The sequence below is a fragment of the Pungitius pungitius genome, chromosome 1 (assembly GCF_949316345.1).
Source record: "Pungitius pungitius chromosome 1, fPunPun2.1, whole genome shotgun sequence".
NCBI lineage: Eukaryota > Metazoa > Chordata > Actinopteri > Perciformes > Gasterosteidae > Pungitius > Pungitius pungitius.
The window spans coordinates 28,623,444-28,642,445 of NC_084900.1; the positions used below are offsets into that span (position 1 = coordinate 28,623,444).

General features: G+C 46.3%; 1 protein-coding gene across 2 annotated transcripts in view; it reads right to left on the reverse strand.

Moving 5' to 3' along the window:
* rerea (arginine-glutamic acid dipeptide (RE) repeats a) overlaps positions 1-18,228 on the reverse strand; it is a 121,655-nt gene extending 103,427 nt beyond the window's left edge. For both annotated transcript variants that reach the window (XM_062564196.1, XM_062564197.1), the window contains exon 1: positions 17,910-18,228. The gene's annotated coding sequence lies outside the window, so the exon portion shown is untranslated. The remainder of the gene's footprint in view (positions 1-17,909) is intronic.
* Between the last annotated feature and the right edge of the window lie 774 nt (positions 18,229-19,002).

Sequence of the window (19,002 nt, forward strand, 5' to 3'; positions counted from 1 at the left end):
CTTAAGTTAAAAGCTTGAGTTGATACTTCAACAGAAGTATCTATACTTCTACTTGAGTAATGAATGTGAATACTTTTGAAACAACTGGTTATCACCCACTATGTTGCTCGGTTGCCTGGTGACGAAAGGACACGTATTTCTTGTTGTTTTTGCTCCACTTGATAAAGTCAGCAGAAGAATTCCCCGGTAGACAACGACATTGGTTGTTGCTAAATTTGAGGGCCTTTTTCTTTTGGACCTGAGATGGTGACGGAGACTGGATTTGCTCTCTGCGAACTCACAGGTCTGATCAAGAAGTGCTCCTTTTTTCTTTTTAAGAACGTTTGATCCTTCCCGCACACGGAACAACAGTCAAGGCGAGACTCAAAAACATTCAATGGCATTTTTGGCCCCTTTCGTAGTGATATTTGGGGCAAAATGATATTTCTTATGGGCAATTTTTCCCTTTGCCCTCATGTAATTCAGATGCAAAATAGCTCACACTGCAGGCCTTGGTTGATTCCAGGCTAAGGCATCCTACAGTAAAATATGTTTTATATTGATACTATAGCCTAAAAATAACACAGGAAAGCACTTGGGTAAATATACAAGAACACCACCCTAACCATTTTTGATGTTTTAGTTGCATTATTGGGGTGTTATAGATTTTAAATAGTTTACATATATAACAATCAAATCATGACTGTGCTGTGTCGTAGCCTATGTCACCATGTTCATTCTCATGCTCCTCCAAAAGTGTAGCAAACTGTCTGTGATTCAATGGTTGTGCCCTGATGAAGTTAAATATTTTAGTGACAACATCAATGACATGGTTAATTTTTGACTTGCAACACAGGCTGATGTATTATGTCACAACCTGGCTCTTTGGGCCATGACAAGATTGGAGTTGTACTGTTTTAAAGAGTTTTAACATCTTCTTTATTTAACATAAGCCAACAAAAAAAAGGTACACGACCACACCACCGGACGTCTGCTGGAGAGAGAAGAGAGAATGAACACTGGGTCTTTTAATCCCAGGGAACCGGGCCCAGGTGCCTTCAATCACCAAACTCAGCCCACAAAATCCCACTGCAAAGCTGCTGCCTCCACAGCAGGGGTCACCACATTTATAAAATGCAAAAATATTGACAGGACTTGGACAGGCCTCTGTTGTGACACCTGCAAATTGGTCCCATTTCAGACCCAGCATGTTTGTGCATGCATCTACCTCCGTGAATAAATCGCTCCCTGTCGTTATCACTTTCATTGAGCGCAGTGCTGCCAGCTCCTCAGTTAGCTCTCGTCCAAAGCCAAGGAGAAGAATAAAAGCACTGCAGCTTTAGTCCATGCATGAGGTAAAATTAGACAAAAATATTTACTTTGTAATTTCCAATCAACCTCTCACGGGCCGGTCACGGACAGCCAAAGGGCCGGATGTGGCCCGCGAGCCATACAATGCCTACCCCTGCTCTATGCAATCCCTCAGCAAGTCAACAACTTGTCATTTATAGTTCACGCAAATATTAACCTAATTAATTTGATATAGAAAGTGTACACATTAAATGGTCATCCATCAAAGCATCTTGCTATATTGATTTAAAGTAAAATGTCTTTTGTACTCCTATTTTGTCTATGGATACAACTCTATACTTGCTTGTCTATTATCATCCATAGCGTTGTGATTAAACAGTGGGCACTGTTTATTAAGACAAGTTATCTGAAAATAAAAGACCTTATTGATCTCTGCAATAATTCATGTTACACTATTCATATGATGAATGAAATCAAATATAGACTATTATTACGTTTGTCAATAATATCAATGATGACATACTAATAACAACATATCCTTAAAATAGTATTAAATAAACAGGCAAGAGTTTACATAAAGGCTAGTCTAACATTTTATACATTTGAAATAAACCTTATAATTGTTTTAATGAAATTGATTTTTATTTAATTGAATAATTTGATCAATATCAGTATTAATATTATGTATGTATGAATTTTTTGGTTTATTTATTTGTATACTTTTTATGAAATAAAGCATTTTATTTGTGGTCTGTTTTACCACCATCAAACAGACAGCATTGAAAGTGTATGTTGCGAAAATACCACTTTTGAACCGATAGGGGGCGGTAGTGAGTGGAAAAACAGCGACGCACACTTCAAGAACAGCCAACCTCATGGGGACTGCAGTACCCGTGTGCATCCACTAGGGGCGCATTCAGAAACACACTCACACAGTTTTGTCATGAAATTGATGTTCAAGGGGACCTCAGAAAAAATCATTGGGGGTGTATCTAGACACCATTTTGGAGCTTGTGGGAGGGGTTTGCCCGTGGGGACCTCATTTTAGGTCCCCACGGGGACACAAGTCCCCACCGGTCTGTGTGCAATCAGGTATAGGTCCCCACCGGCATAGAAGAACAAGAACACACACACACACACACACACACACACACACACACACACACACACACACACACACACACACACACACACACACACACACACACACACACACACACACACACACACACACACACACACACACACACGGCTGTATTCTGGTGTGGGCCAATTAAAGGCTTGCCCCGACTGCCCTTGACTACACTGCCTCAACAATCCATGTCAAAACCTTCTGCAATGTTTTTTTTTGCCCCCCCTGTTCCTCTTTTTTGTCTTTGTCTTCCTTCACATTCTTTGCTTATCCGTCTTTAGGGTGTGAAATATTTAGCAGCCCCATCTAAATACACCTTCAGGCACAGAGTAACAGCCGTCTCACCTCCCCAGGTAAGTAGTAATAAGAGAGCGAGAGAGAGATAGAGAAAGGGAGACAGTGGAGGAAGGGCTGGTGTAATATCTCATCAACATTAAATCATTTCTCCCCTCGGCGGTCCCTGGGTGGTCTCGGCTTGTGTTATTTGGCTGTCAGGGTTCAGTGGCCCGGGCTCCTGGGGTTGAGTTTGGCCGCTTTGCGAGCCCAGTGCTGTGTTAAGCAGGTGTCAGGGGAGTATTCCCCTCAATTAAGCAAAGGTAAAGTAATGCGGCTCACCACGGCGGCACCATGAATACATTAGTCTTGCTGTCACCACAGGCTGCAGCATGGAGACGCATGAAGAAGACGGACAGCTGGCCGCTTGGAAGCGCTGCTGAAGCCGATTAAAGCAGCCCAGCTCGAGGATTTTTTGAGTGTGATGAACTAAAGGTTCGTTTTGGACCTCTGGCACTAAGTAGATGAAATGGCCTACAGGAGATGATCTGAAAAAGCCCAATTCGTGTTGATGAATACATCAACATAATCAATTGTAATATATACCTAAAAGGAAAACAGCATAATAACATTTTGTTTTAGAGTCGCTGGGAGTTAGGCTAATGACTTGGTATTAGCTGTCTGAGTGGATGACACTGGAGGACACAGAATCCTTGTTGCGTTAATTAAAGCTCAGTGAATTGATGAAAAATTAGCATGACCCACGGACTCAGTGAGCGAAAGAGCCAGGAAAAAAAAAGATCCCTCTGTTAACTGAATTAACCCTGCCCCTGTCAAGGCAAGACTGAGAGAAAAATACCCTTTTCAGAAACACAATTCAGTTACACGATTAAGTAGAGGGATAACTGGGAAACATTCATGGTGATTGTATCGTTTATGTGTTACAAAGCAACACCGACCATTTTTTTCAATTCATACCATCTCAGTCGCAAAACTGCTTTCTTGACTTTTTCAGCCAGTGCACCACAATCAACCTCTTATTTTATTCCCTTTGACAAAGCCAACCGAGAAGGGGGATTATAAATATGTCAACAGTAGCAATAATGCCGTCTTTTGTCCGTCTTGATGTGGGAGCATTACAGTGTGCTGGACAGGCGTATTGAAAAGGGCTGATTGATGGCTTGGATGGGCTTCACTGTAGACGGTCCGTCCACCTCTCTCCCTGATGGGACATGTCAATGTAAAGGCACATGAATGCAGCAGCCTGTCCTCCATTTTCTCCTCCTTTCCTCCTCCTCCTTTGTCAGAGTCGGGGAGAATGACGCAGTAAATACAGATGCCGTATGCCACGTAATTCTGGGGGCCCACTGCCTTTTATCTTCCGCGACAGCTTCCGCTGCTGTCGAAATCAAACGCCTGGGCACGAGGGGGGTGGGGGGGGTGGGGGGGACGCAGAAGCTAGTATTCCCTTTAATAAACTGCCAGGCAGAGAGCGGAGTGAGAGGAGAAAAGGGGAGGAGGGATGGGAACAGGGAGAGCACTCCTGCAGGCATCAGCTGGTATTGTGCGACCAGCGTCGCCGCACTTACTGAGAGCCAATCGGGTCGGCGGGGAGGGCCGGGCTCTGTGCGGAGACGGGCAGCAGGAGAGAGGAGGGCGAGTGGAAGGGACGGTGGGCAGCGCAGTCAGCACCCGCCCCCCCCCCGGACTCCAAACGCAGCCCCTCTGAGCTGCCAGGGTCAATTAATTACATCCATCTCTTATGGCTCTCCATTAGGGTAAAGAGGGAGGTGGGGGGCAGTCCGACAACATGGAAGCCTCCAACCGCCCCCACAGCTCCTCGTTCGGTTGATAAAGCAATCAGTCAACTTCAGAAATGACTATCTGCTTTTTGATATTAAATTAATCAAATAATCATGAAGAAATAGATTGCCCAGTCAGTGCTTATCGAATGCGAGGTCCTTCATGTTGTGTTTGTAGCGCTGGTCAGCCCAAATAACAATTACATATTCAAGACCTTACATCAAGGCATAATTCATCAGATCAGTCATAAAAACAATAACAAAAATATCATTTATTTGCAGCCTTTTCCAGCAATGCAAATAATTATAATATACAATAAACATATATCTCAATTCCCCAAATTCTCACAGTGACTCATTCTGTGAGTGTGTGAGTGTGTGTGTGTGTGTTAGACAGGAGAAAGAAGGGCTGCTGCAGCAGCTTTGGGAATAAGACAGCTTTTTGTTCTGACCCTGCAGCTGTCACTGGCAAGTTACTGGCAGCACACTTATGCATTTTACCGTCACACACACAAACCCACCAACAAACACAAACACACACATTCACCCCTGACATTCAAAGGTGGCGGGACAAGAGGATTGGGCTTTAGGCGCCAATCCCTAAATACCTGGTCCGTGTTTAGGAGCTCGCTCCACTGCGGCGCCTCTAACACCATTAACGTCCTACCTTATAATCCAATTATAAGCCATGCGTGTCCACATCAATCAGCCATTTCCATTTGAGCCTGTGCTCTTCTTTATCACCATTACCGCCTCGGTAATTGAGGCAGCGCTATGGAGAGGCTGTGCAGTTTACCTCCATCTGGGAGGTCAAGAGGAATGCAATTGGTTCACAATGATTACGCGGCGGCTGATTAGGATACGGGCTACTGCTGAATATTTAGCGCTGATTAGACTAAGCCCTGTTGAGAGCCATGTGGCTCACAGACAAAAGGGACACGGCATAGGGCAGCGCGAGGAGGCTCCCAATCAGCGCAGGCTAGTTCAAACGGGCTATCGCGGAGCTGCGATGCTTCCATCTATCCGATCGCTGATCTCATCTAGGGGTGAGCAGTATGGTTTCGTGGGGATTTTATTGCACATTCTTTGGGAGAACAGCTGCGAATAATAATACGGTCCGACCAATGTAAATAATGCCAAATGTAACACTCTGAAATCTTTATTCGTAGGAATTTCTATTAAACTATTACATTTGGTACAAATAGATATCTATGTTTGCTTGTATGACAGGAAACAATCCAAAACAGTTCAGCGGGAGATGGAGCAAAGTAGAGGTGGACAACATATTAAGTAATTCACAAAATGGCTCCTCTAATCCCCATTTTTTTCCCCTCACCAGTGATTGTGATATTTTCTCAGAAACTGAAGTGCACTCCTGATTGAAAAAGGAGGAGAGGACCGGAAACAAGGGGAAATATAAACACAGGGAGAGGTGGGGTGGAGGGGGGCAGAGGGCAAAACAGATGGAGGAAGGCAAGGAGACGAGCACTTATTTGCAGAAACTTTAACCACCATGATCCTCAATAAAAGGAACACGGCGCCCGTCGCCGAGGGGCGAGAATCAGGGTCAATGTTGCCTCTTCCCTTTCTCTCCACTTTGACAGAGCCGGCGCTCTCCTCACTTGTCTCTCACTCGGTCCTCTATTCAACGCCGCACCGCCTCCTGTCAGAGTGACAGATGCAGACACGACCACTGACCTAAATCACTCTTTTCCACCACATTAACCGCAGTCTCCCCACAATGTTTTAAGCAAAACACCAACACAGTCCCTCCAAACAGTGAGACAGAGCCAACAACCCAACTCCCATCGCCCCCCTGCCTGAACGAGAGCTTCTCTTGAAACGCTTGAAACATGCAAGAGGTGCGGGGGGGGGGGGGGTAACACCTTCAGGCTCAATCACCGTCTGATGTCCCTTGAGGGACTTTTTTCCACCCGTCGCATGAAAAGGATTTTGAGTAAAGGATGAGTAGGAGGAGGAGGATAAAAAAAAAAAAAAACCTTGTTTGTCCACCTTGGAGCCAACATGGAGAGGATCGATAATGCTTTAATTACTCCAGTCCAGTGTATGAACTGCAATAATCACTCATTAAAGATGCAGACAGCGGGCAAGCAGGCGGGCGGCCGGGCGTCAATGCTGCGTGCGAGGAGTAGGAGGAGGGAGGGGAGGGGAGGGGGGTCGTAAATGATTCATGGTTTGATATCTCTCCTGTATAATGGGCTCCTCCGAGGAGCTGCCGGGGCTCCACTGCAGCGACGGACTGACTGACTGACTGACTGACTGGCTGACTGACTGACTGACTGACTGACTGGCTGACTGACTGACTGACTGGCTTCTGCCGCCGCCGCCGCCTGCTACCCTGAGATTTAAAGAGCCTACCTTGAAAAGCGGGCACGAAACAGACAGTAGGGACGTGTACTGACGCACATAAAAAAGGAAGCGACTGGATTCAATATCGTCTGAAAAAGTATCTGGGGGGCACGCGCGGCCGGAGGGGGGAGGGGGAGAAAACATTGCCTGCAGAGATACTGGGGATACTTGTACCAATCCATCACATCATCCTCCTTTGCCAACCAATCAACCACTGCCCCCCCCCTCCCCCTAACCCCTTAACCCCTTTTCAGTACCACCTCCCCACCCTTGGAAAAAGATAGAGGGGGGGGGGGGGTGAAGAGATTAAGGTTGTAACGTGTTGGGCTAATCATAACATAGACAGTTTAGTGCCATCTCGCATAATTAAATGCTTTGCACTAACCACCTAATGCATACTAATTTGGAACAATCCACTCCTGGAGTTGGCAGAGCATGAAGCTCCCTGCAAAGGAGCCGCTCGGTTCCCCTCTCTGCGTGTGCATGTGTGAGACACACACACACACACACGCGGGCACGCACACACTGATTTTCCAGGGAGCAAGGTGCTAAAGGTCAGGCCATGGTCTTGAAAGAAGAGGTCAAGCATTATTACAACATGACTAAATAAACAGGCTCCCAGCCCGGCCAAGGAACTGTGGGCGCTCCGAGCCTCCGCCCAAAAGACCTCCGTACGCGGCGTGCCACCTGCCTGCCTGGCTGGTTCGGGTTCGGTTTCCTCTCTCGTCTTTATCCACGTACCCCGCCAGCTCTTAGACAGCTGACATGAGGACTGTCATATCCTGCCTAGATCCTTATCCTCGCTGGCTTTATTGCTCTCTTCCTCCTGAGTCTCTCTCTCACACACACACACACACACACACATACACACCAGACAGAGAGAAAGGGAGGCAGGGCTGCTGGAGCGTGCTCTAAAGCACATTAATATTAATTGCAGCGGTAGCTGGAGTGATAACATGGACAAGATGCCCCCGTGAGGGAGCTGGGCGAAGGCAGCATTGGTGGTGAGGCTGCAGAATGATGAGCATTTCATCTTTGAATCGCTTGCTTTATATTACAGCGGGCTTAACCTCGCCGGCAAAGGGGATTTGTGTTTGTGAGTAGTTACTGTGCGTGGGTGGGCGTGTGCTTGTGTGTGTGAGAGAGAGAGAGAGAGAGAGGGGGAGCATAGACGTGCACAGGGTGATAAAAACCAAGCGAGATGAGTTATTAGTCTAGTGGCTTGATCAACAGCAGTAGACGTGTGCTCCAAACACAGAGTGCTTAAGCCATCCTGCTTTTATCTCTCCTACTACTACTCCTGGCTCGGCTACCTTTTATGTCCTGCACACTGAACTCAATATTCAGCTCTGAAGATGTGAAAACCATCATGGAGAGACAACTGGCTTTTTCTAGTAGAGTAAAAACACAAAACCGAACTGAAGCCCAGGTGCTGAAGCCCATCTCCACCTCTAAGCTCCTTTTGTCCCTTTTCTTCTCCCGCTGCAGGAAGAGCAGACGACCGTGGGCATCAAGAGATGACAGCTATCTTTACAGTTCTCCATTTTTATCCCCCCCCCCCCTCTCTCTTTTTTGTCAATTGCTATTGAGAACCTGACGCCGTATTTACCGCCACCTCAGTGTTTTTGTTGCCGTTTGGTTTTGTTCTCCCAATTTCCTCCAAGTCTCATCAACGCCCCATTACCAAGTCAAATCAGGTGGTGCTGCAGAGATTTGCAGGGATGCAAGTGCGTGCGCAGACACACACACACACACACACACACACACTTCATTCAAGAATCCTGGGAGGTTTTCCACCAGCAGCTCCCCGGTATCGGTCGGGAACAGGGCGAGGAGGTGAGCACAGGAGAAATCGCTGCCGGCTAAATGCTCATGAGTGCTTTGTGGCTCAGAGGGGCAGACGAAGATGCAGCAATGCATCTCTCTGACACTCCTTTGAGCAGCTGACCGGATTGTAATCTCCTGGGTCCTCCAGTCACTCGCCATTGTTTCTCATTTCACGAGTCACGAACAATTAAAATAATGACCACGCCTGACAATTCCCATGATGACCCATGAGCTCGGTTACTCTCCCGGTATGAACAAAATGCACACACCCCCCCCCCCCCCCCCCCAACACGTACCACTGCATTCCTACAAGCCAAATTCCCTGGGAAAGTCACACGCATTTCCCCCTTTCGTCGTCTTTATCTCTCTGCAACAGCAAATACGAGGTGGAGGAGCCCTGTATAATGTAAGCAGGAGCCAAACAGAGAAAAATGGGTGGGGGGGGGGAACGACATGTCCTTCTACTTTTTCTCTGCCTGTTGTCTATCTCTTCACAGCAGCAGCTGCACAGGCAAGACAGAAAAGACTCTGGGGAAGAGTCAGGCAGAGAGAAACAGCACTGAGGTCTTCTTTTTCTTTTAAATGTAGATATTTTCCTCAAGACTGTCGTTGATTAGAGGAAAAGACAGAGCTCTAAATGCAGGGGGGGGGGGATCTCTTTTCCGTTTTACAAAGTCGTCGCACTGAGGAGGAAAATCCAAACCCCGGCAGTGAGGAGAATTGTTTGGGCTTTCATTACAAAGCCTCGGTGCACTCGTGAAATCAAAGCCACCTCTCTCTGTTTTCCACGTTTGGGTTTGACGGCGAGCGCCGCCTGTTTGACGATCAGATCATTTAATTTGTGCCAAGAATACAAAATAAAATAAATATTTTAAAAAAGGAACACACCGAAACCCTCGACAGCGCTCTGGGCGTGCTCGATGGCGGAGCACATCACCGCGGACCGCCGCTCTCCAACCCTTCCACAAGCAGCTAATCAGGTTGTCATCAGTAACATCAGTAATGTATAACTGAGGAGGCAGAACCAAAATAATCTTATGGGGGGGGAATAAGCTCCTCTGCACAGAGAACCAGGCCCCGGTGCCAAATGGCATTTTCTTCATTTGAGAAGGCGGTGAAACGGGGAGGGGAGGAGGAGGAGGAGGATTCGCTATGCCCCCGCTCGGCTAAGTGACAGCGATTCCTACAGTGAGTCGATTTGCTGCTTTTGAGTGCCTGGAAACTTGTCTGGCAGAGTGCTCGCAAGGGAAAAGGATGGATGGGCGAACGGGGGGGGGACAGACACCGAGCCTCACCTCTCTCTCTCTCTCTAGCTGTCGTCTATTTGTCTGTTCATCCCCGGAGGCCTTTGGGCTGCTTGGTACAACAAAGAGGGGGAGAAGCAACAGAGAGAGAGAGAGAGAGAGAGAGCTCTGCGGCCATCCACAGACAAAGCAAAAGCAGAAAGGACAAGGATACAGGTAAATAGGGGGAGGCAGCTGGCTGGGAAGCTGAGGCAGGCTCGGGTTTCTAACGATCAATCAGCACTGACTCCACGACAACAAAGACGCGGCTTATTACACAGCACTCACCTCACTGAGCAGATCGTACTCGATATTAAAGCGTACCAACTTATTTGAAGAGCTTTGGTTAACACCAAAGTAGTAATACATTAATTACCAACCTGACCATGACACGCTCAAAGACTTGTGCCTAGAAATGATGTGTGCAGAGCAACATTCGACTGACTTCCAACCCCTCAAATGATCACACAATGCAGCTGGAATACGGGCGGCTGACGACAGGAGTAATTTACCACATCGCCGGTTTGAAATGGAGCACTTGAAGATGACACAAAAGACAACTTTATTGTCATCTTAAAACGGATCCATGAAATCAATGGGAGGAGATCAATGCCGTCTCTCGCACTCTCTCACAGCACTTTACATAAGCCGCAATAAGCATCACAGAAGCCATCATCGAGTCCACCGTTTCCCTATGCAGGACTCCCAGACACCTCCGGGGCAACAAAGCTTTGCTCACTCCATCAGTGCAACAGTCATATCCATAACTCCCTCACGAGGAAGGAGGAGGAAAGGAGAAGAGCTTAGGGGCAGAAAAGACCTCAGGCCAGCCAGAGACAGATAGGGAGTGCTGGAAGGATGCAAGAGAGAGAGAGAGAGAGAGAGAGGTAGCAGGCGGCAAACAGAGCGTCTCCATTAGAGTTTCGGAGGCTAACTCGCACCGGGGTAGAGCTGCTCGTCCTCTCAGTTAATTAGGAATTCTGCTGCTTCATTTCGGGGCGAGCGTTGGATGTTGATTGCCTTTTATTTTGCAGCCTAACGGCCCGGCTGCTTTATAAACAAGCGATCTTTGCAGATTTATAGCTTCGCCGCAAACATCCATTTCAATAATTACAAGAAAACTGTTAGCGGGGATACAATGAGCGGCTCGCTCGCTCACACACACACACACACACACACACACACATGCTTATTCCCCCCCCCATCCCCACCTCCTTCACAGGATCTGATTTCCATAGATGTGCCCTTTTCATGATTGCGTATTATAAAAACGTTACAAAACACACACACACACAAACAATTGTCCTCAGTCACACCTCAAGCGCCCCTGTTCTGAAGGGCAAAGCAAATACTGTGAATGTCACATTTACATCCGAATCTTAGCATTCACGTCGTCACAGAGAAAAAAAGACTCTGTGCAGCGATTACAGCTGGCTAAATGTGGTAGTGGTCAGAATCAAGAGCAAAAAGAGTTTATTGAAAAAATCCTCATAAAACCTCTTTGGAGATGTATGGGATTACAAGAGCGATTCCTCGATTTAGCTTTATTTTTAAACACTGGCTTTATGCCTAGAATTAGAGATTATAGCACTTGAAAAAGTGCTCGTGTGAGACTGAACTGCGCGCTGCTCTCAGTCAAACGCAATTGGGAAAAGGAATAATAGAAATCATTCTTTAAGAGGCGTTGACATCAGATTCGGAACAGAGAGCTGGAGATTTCATTTGAATAAAATCAATAATTGTGTTGACTTGATGTGTACTGCCTTCCTGTCTTCTCATCTTGCTCGCTAATGTTTCTTTCATGAGCCAGCCCACTGCTGGTGACATTATAGCTACAGCACTTCCACAAGTCCCCAATGGATCGGGTAAAATGGTTGGCGTAAAACACAATTAGTCCAGTCCATATGGCTGCTGGTGGAGGAGGAGCAGGAGAGGTCCCATGTGGTCCTTTTGGAGGCTTGCTCTTTTGTTACCTTAAAGATCAAAATGTTGTCAAAATAATGGGGCCATTTCCATTCTGCTTGCGGGGTATTCTCTTCTCTTTTTTTTTTTTTTTCCAGAGCAGCACTTCGTCAAACAGATCCTCACATTGTGGAATGACTCTCGGCAAATAAATTGACCAACCTTGGCTCGTAGCCTAATCAATGGCTCATTCATCGTGATTAATGGCTCAGAATAATGGGGAAATGTAATGTGAGGGGAGCGTTACTTCCTCATTCCGGTGCTCAGTCCAATCAATTGGTTGGAAACCGCCTTTTCTTTCTTTCTCTCTTTCTTTGACCGACGGAAAGTGCTGATAGGAGAGCGCTGTGTTCGACCCATGTGAACGGAGCACAGAGAAAATGATTTACTGTGCTTTAGGCGCGTCTCATTCTCTGATAGCTCTGTATACCCTGCCTGACAAGCGTTTTTCTTGCCCGAGAAACGCAGACACCTTTTACGGAGTCGAAGCGAACAACAACAGCTTGAGGCAACAGATTTATTACAAATTGATCTATTAGATAGCACTGCTGTGCGTCGCTGTTTCCCTCCCCCCCCCTCCTCCTCCTCTCAGTCTCTGACAGCCTTCCCCTGATGGTAGCTAGAGTGTATAAGAGTTGAAGTGCTACAGTGGCAAATCCAAACCCAATCCTCAGAACTCATTTTGTTCGCTGCAGGAACCCGGGGTACGCACAGAGTCAAGACGTCCACCCTTAAATCCGCAGGTCGAGTCCCAGCGCCCTAAACTGAAGGCTCAGCGGGCTCAGCGCGCGTCCCTCACCTGCAAGGGCGAGCAAGGACGCAGTTCACCGGAGGCCCCTTGTGAGCGGGAGTGTGCCACAATGTCACCAGGGGGGTTGTTTCCCTGCGGCTGCGTGAACCCCGGAGCTCGCTGCTGGCCCGTGTGCCGTCTCCATTAACGCGCCAGTCACAGGTGCTGCCGCTCCGCATGCGACCTGCACCTGCTGACGCGCAGTCACCACATCGGGGCACCTCACACGCCATCGCAGAGGCTTGGAGATGTACGCATGTCTGGACAATGGTACAGCTGGTATTGACACGTCTATCTATAAGGCAACCCATTAAATCAACTGCATCATTTAGACTTGCTAATCGAGGTGGCTCTCGTGATTCTTCCGGCAAAGTGACTGCCTTCATCACTGTGACAGGGAGTACAGTGCTTTACACTTGTTAACATCTGTCTCAGATACAACAGCCTGCAATATTTATCTATTATTAGCCAAGCTCAGCAATGAAATAGCTGCACACTGCTGTGTACAAAACAGTCAGAGGCACAAAGGCACAACACAGAGTGTGTTGCGTGCCCCTCGTGCTGAGGGTTCAGCTAAAACAGCAGCGGGTTTGTCAGGTTATGTGGCCTATTCAACAACACAACACTGTGCTGAGAAATACAACCGTTGATAGGAACAACACGCGCTGACAGAGCGCGGCGCGGACTCCATTGTGCTCCTTTCCTTTAATCACCTCCATCTTTCATCCGCGCTGCAGAAAGAAAAAGAGCGCGGGGAGAAAAAGAGCTGTTGGCTTCCGGATGGTTTGTGTTTGTGACGCTGAAAACGGGGCATCATCTGAAGCTGTGGAAATATTCTAGGGAGAGAGTGTGTGTCTATATCAACATCTTGAGGCAGGCAGCTGCAGGGGGTGTGCACAGTAAAACACTGGTATGCATTGTTTGGGTTTCTGCACCAGTAGCGCCATGCCGTGTCATTACATGAGGCAATCTCTTACCTAATCAGCACTGACACACACACACACACACACACACACACACAGCGGCAAAGCACTCCTACTCCTCCTCATCGCTCTTCCCCCTTTTCTCTCCCTCTCCTCAGGGGCCAGCCAGCTGATCCTACACCATTTCATTTCCCCCCTTTTACTGAGATGGCAAATGGCTGACTGTTTTAATGTACACTTTCCATTCTTGCTGTTTGTGCTTTTGAATTAACAATCAGTGAGGTGCATGAGACATCTAACCATGAGCAAGACTCCCAGATATTGGTGACAAAAGATAATCAGCTTTTCCGTCAATTTACTTCACACCTTTTAAATGTATTCACTGCTCTGTGTTTGCTGTTGCCTCACAACTCTAACAAACGTTGGCCCGGCCTCCAATTCCAATTTCCACACACTCCATTGTACAACCCTTCGTGCACATAAATCACAGAAGACTGAAATGTGGGGAGTTGCAACACTTTGCAATCTCTGAGGCACATACAAAATTGAACATTGAAAATATGAAGATAACTTTTTTTTTTTACGCCTTACCTAGGACCTGCCAACAGGCTGGCAAGAAAACAAAAACACATTGTGCCGAATCGGTTGAAATGTGATTCATGCCAAGCCGGCACAATAAGACACAGGACAAAGTGAGACCGACTTCACTGTTCAAAGAAAAATCGGATTTGATCACATCCAGGACATCAAATAGCACTAGCAGCATGTTGCAAGACAGCTCACAATTGTTAACACGGGTAGCGCTTGCTGATTCTATCTCTTTAGCACAATTGTGCAGCGGCAGAGCCAGGCCACAATCAAATAAAGATGAGGTACGATGCAGCGTGCTTAGATCTGCTCCGATGAGAGGTGAAGGGAAGCTGTCAAAGAACACAAAACACGTCGAGCATCTTGCCTCCTCTGACTTGCCGGGATAAGCCAGGAATGAGAAGGGGGGGGGGGGGGGGGGCACGCGTTTGCCTCATTTCTGCCAGTGTGCCCTGTGCGTGTCAGTCCAATATCTTAAAACAACACATGCAAGGCTTTGCTACAGCCAATTACCCGCCTCTTGGCACGGGAACTGAAAAACATCTTTGGAGAACAATAAAAAGAGCTTGGCTTGTTGTGCGTGCTGTCAGTAAGTGCTGACAGATTGTTATTTTTAATGAATATACAGCACTTGAATGGCCCATCAAGAGGTCTTCGAGCGAACATTGCTCCTTTGTTCGCAGCATTAATTTGCTATGTAATAGCCAGATATCTTCCAGTGAAATGGATATCTGTACAGGAAAAAGCCAAATCCGAGCGTCCACACTCGCGTACCTATTGTGTTGTCTTGGCAGAAGCTTTGCTTGGTCAGTAATCTAAATACAAGGCACTTTCTTAACTACAGATCTAAAGCCTAAAGATACTGGGTTACACAGAATTTCCCGTGTTGGCTGCGTACCTGCCTTTACAGCCAACATAATTACACCGAGTATAAAATCCTTGAGTAGAAAGCGCACTAAATCCACGTAATCGCGTTCATTTGGAACAGAATAGCCTTGCTGAGAGTAAAAGGCCCCTTTTCAAAAAACAGACTTGACACAGCGATGACAGGTTATAGCACCATCTCCTGCAGCAACACAATGCCATAATACCTCAGTATACATCATATGAAGGAGCTCGGAGACGAGTCCCAGACATTATTATGAGGAATCATCTGTCAGGACAATTCACGGCGACAGAAAGCTGTAGCGACGGCATCTTGGTGAATCACAGCCAGAAGCCGTTGGAGCGCAGCATGTTCTCACTGAATTCCCGAACACGTGTATTGACAAATCATCCAACAAAGAGGTGTCAGAGCGCACTGAAAAAGGGGATTTTCCTTAACATTATGTGGCCCTCCATTCGCCACTCAATATTACTCACACAGAGCTGCCATTTCTCAAACACACAAAAGTCATTAAAGGGAAATAGCAGGGTTATTACAATTCTCTTATGATTATTCTGCTGCTCCTACTACAGACACCCTGCTAGATTAACATTCGATGGATGGGGTGTGTCATTGAATATATGAGTCAAAGTAATTTTACCCACGGCTGAGAACTCTTTCAAATTGGAACACTATTAAACGAGCCTGGCCGCCTCCGACCCCTGAACTACAAGATAACCTCATAATGCAGACTTCTAAAAAAAAAAAAAAAAAAGGACTTTTCACAGTCATATACAAAAAACAACACACCACAGATGTTCCATTTTCCTGTATTTTAGATTATCCTCTTGGCTGAACTTGAAAAGTGACCTTGATACAAAAACTATAAACCAAATATCTAGGTGCTTTTCCGTCGGTGCTGTGCTAAAGTAGTAATCAAAGTACAGCCGGTAATGGCAGACCTCTGTAACCTAATCCAGTCAGTTTACAGGCTAAGTGGTAGTTTAAGGAAATCCAAATCACAACCACTAAGCATCTGGCAGCAAGAAAAGCCTCCAAAACATCAGATGTGCCGAATGCACAACGCACAAAGTGGAGCTGCGGACTGCAGTGGCTGGATAGAAGATGTGTCCATCAAAACTAAAGCTGACCGAATCAATTTTTGTTTCACACTTGTGTTTGTTCAATGAAAGAAAGAGTTCTAACCTGTTATTCATCTTTTCTTCTATTCAACTTTATTTCCGGACACCAGTCCATCCTAATGCATCCAAACACACAGTGTACAAATATGGGTGTACGTGACATTTTGTTACCTAACCCTCTACTGTTAAACAATTGCACACGTAACAGACATTACATGGCGTGTTTATGAACACTCTCTCTTACAGTCACGTCATTATACGAGGTCTGAGCAGGTGGCAATCACTGAATAGATAGTTAGAGTTGTGCTGCAGATGACTGCAAAGTACCCAAACCTGTCCATGTTAGGGTGTTTACAGTCAACACACATCATGTGCTTAGGAGCACTTCTACTTTTCAAAATGCAATGCTGTCAGGTTATCAGATAATGTATAGCACGTTTTCTTATGATCAGCTTTATGTTGTGGCACTTTTGACAAGTACTGAAATGCGGGCTTTGATGAAGGCACTAAATTACATTCTTTCAACTGAAAATAGCTTGGCGTTTAAGCAGCATTTGATCATTGAGAACAGTGTGTATTCATTAGTTATGTTGAAGTCCACAATTGTGCATGGCTATGAAGCTCATCAAGCACGAGTAGGAAGTCATCAGCTCTCAATAAATATAAATCACAGGCTATTAATGGCAGTGCATCAAGTTACAGCTATTAACATGAATAGAAACCGTCTTTGGAATCTTGTTTATAGGACCATTTATGCAGGGTGTATGTGACTATAGTTTATTTTCAAACTTACAGTTCATAATAAGTTGAACATAACCTCACAAAAACTCACAGATAAAAGCAGCAGCACGGGAAATAGCACTAATAAGTGGTCTCTAATGTTACAACTCAGATGTTTTGAAATGCTCTGCCTGCCAGGGGGGTAAAGTGTTCATGCCAATTCTGCCCCATCTATTTGTTGACAAATCCCTCCTATGAAGATGTTACAAGCCATGCATCTTTGTTTCCATAAGTCAGCCTGAATGTGCCGTTGTCTAGTGCGAGTACATTTGCAAACCGTCCCCAAACAAGCTCGTCAATAACCACAAACCAGACCACAATAATTGCGCACAAGTCTAGCACACAAAGACAGCCAGTTAGCTTCGCCAGCTAACGTATCCAAGAGCTAATGACAATAGCTGAGTGGGCTCAGACTACTTCCTGGAACAAGAGCTACTACAGTGGCTGATTTAAAATGGGAAAACGTTTGCTTCGGGGTAACGTATTGCGAGGGTACGTGCACGTTAGAAACAAAAAGGCGATCAACAAAAGTAAGCCATATTGAGTGGTTGTGGGATGTGCACTGTGATAACCGGTGTCAACGAACTGTTGGTATCCAGACATTACCCTGCTCCTTGCTGGCATTTCCAATCAGTGCTAGTCACTGGCGCTAGCCGCTAACGTTAGTTCATGGTAACCAGCAACAGTAATGGGCAAACAAGTCCAGCAGCTAACTAGCTAGCTGATGCTAATGGGAAAATTAGCCACATAGCTACCAAGCCAGTTTGAACGTTAACAGTCCCAATGTTTTTGTCAAACTATTTATATTTGTCATTTTCTCGCTCGTTTACTGGTGAGCGTGAAAGGCAAAGAAGACGGCTAGTTGAAGCTCACAGCACTTACCTTAAAGGGTTTGATCTACAACATCTGTGATTTGTTTGATGAGCGACTGCAACAACAAACAATAGCAGCAGCAGCAGCAGCAGCAGCAGCAAGGGGCAATTAGCCAACGTTAGTTAGCCAAGTGTCGCCACTAACGTTGCACAGAGTGGCACAGCAGCCGCAGTGCCACCTGTGTATCTTCTCCTTATGTACGTTACCTATAACGGTGCGGACCACGTTTCATATAATGCTGTCATAAATGATGGACTTGGGAATAAAGAGGGAGTAATCGTTGCCGGAATGCTCTGACTAGTGTGTGTGAGGTGCACTCAGCATGACAGCATCCTTCTTCATCTTGGGGTGAGAACAGTTGGGGGGTTCTCAAAGTTCAACCGGTGAAATATCGTCACCCACTGGCCAGAACAGGGAACATCCACCGGAGGAGAGAGGAGAGGGAGAGGGGAGGAGAGGAGAGGGGGGTAGGGGAGAGGAGAGGAGAGGAGAGGAAAAGAGAGGAGAGGAGAGGGAGAGGAGAGGAGAGGAGAGGAGAGGAGAGGAGAGGAGAGGAGGGGAGAGAAGAGAAGAGAAGAGAAGAGAAGAGAAGAGAAGAGAAGAGAAGAGAAGAGAAGAAAAGAGAAGAGAAGAGAAGAGGAGAGGGGAGGAGAGGAGAGGAGAGGAGAGGAGAGGAGAGGAGAGGAGGGGAGAGGAGATGAGAGGGAGACGGCGTGGGAGTCCTCGGGGTGTCTATTCTGTAGCAACACTTGGTCTATCTTCATCCTTATAAACCTGTGATACTGCAAGACTATATTTAGACCGTCAGTGAGCCAAGAAGAATACAATAGAAAACAGTCTCTCTCGGGTGATTTGAGTGTACTGCAGTATTGGATGTAAAGTAACTCTATTGGATGGGATATATCAGGAGAGCCAAACAGAATTCTTTCATGGGGAATTAAACACAGCAGGGCGTCAGAGGTTAAGACTTGGCACGAGACAAGGCTAAATTTAAATGAAAATAAGCGTATGATAAAACAATTAGAAGAATAGCAAAATGATAAATGTAACAGAATACAATGAATAAATACAATCTCCACTGCAAGATTGTAGAATTGAAAAT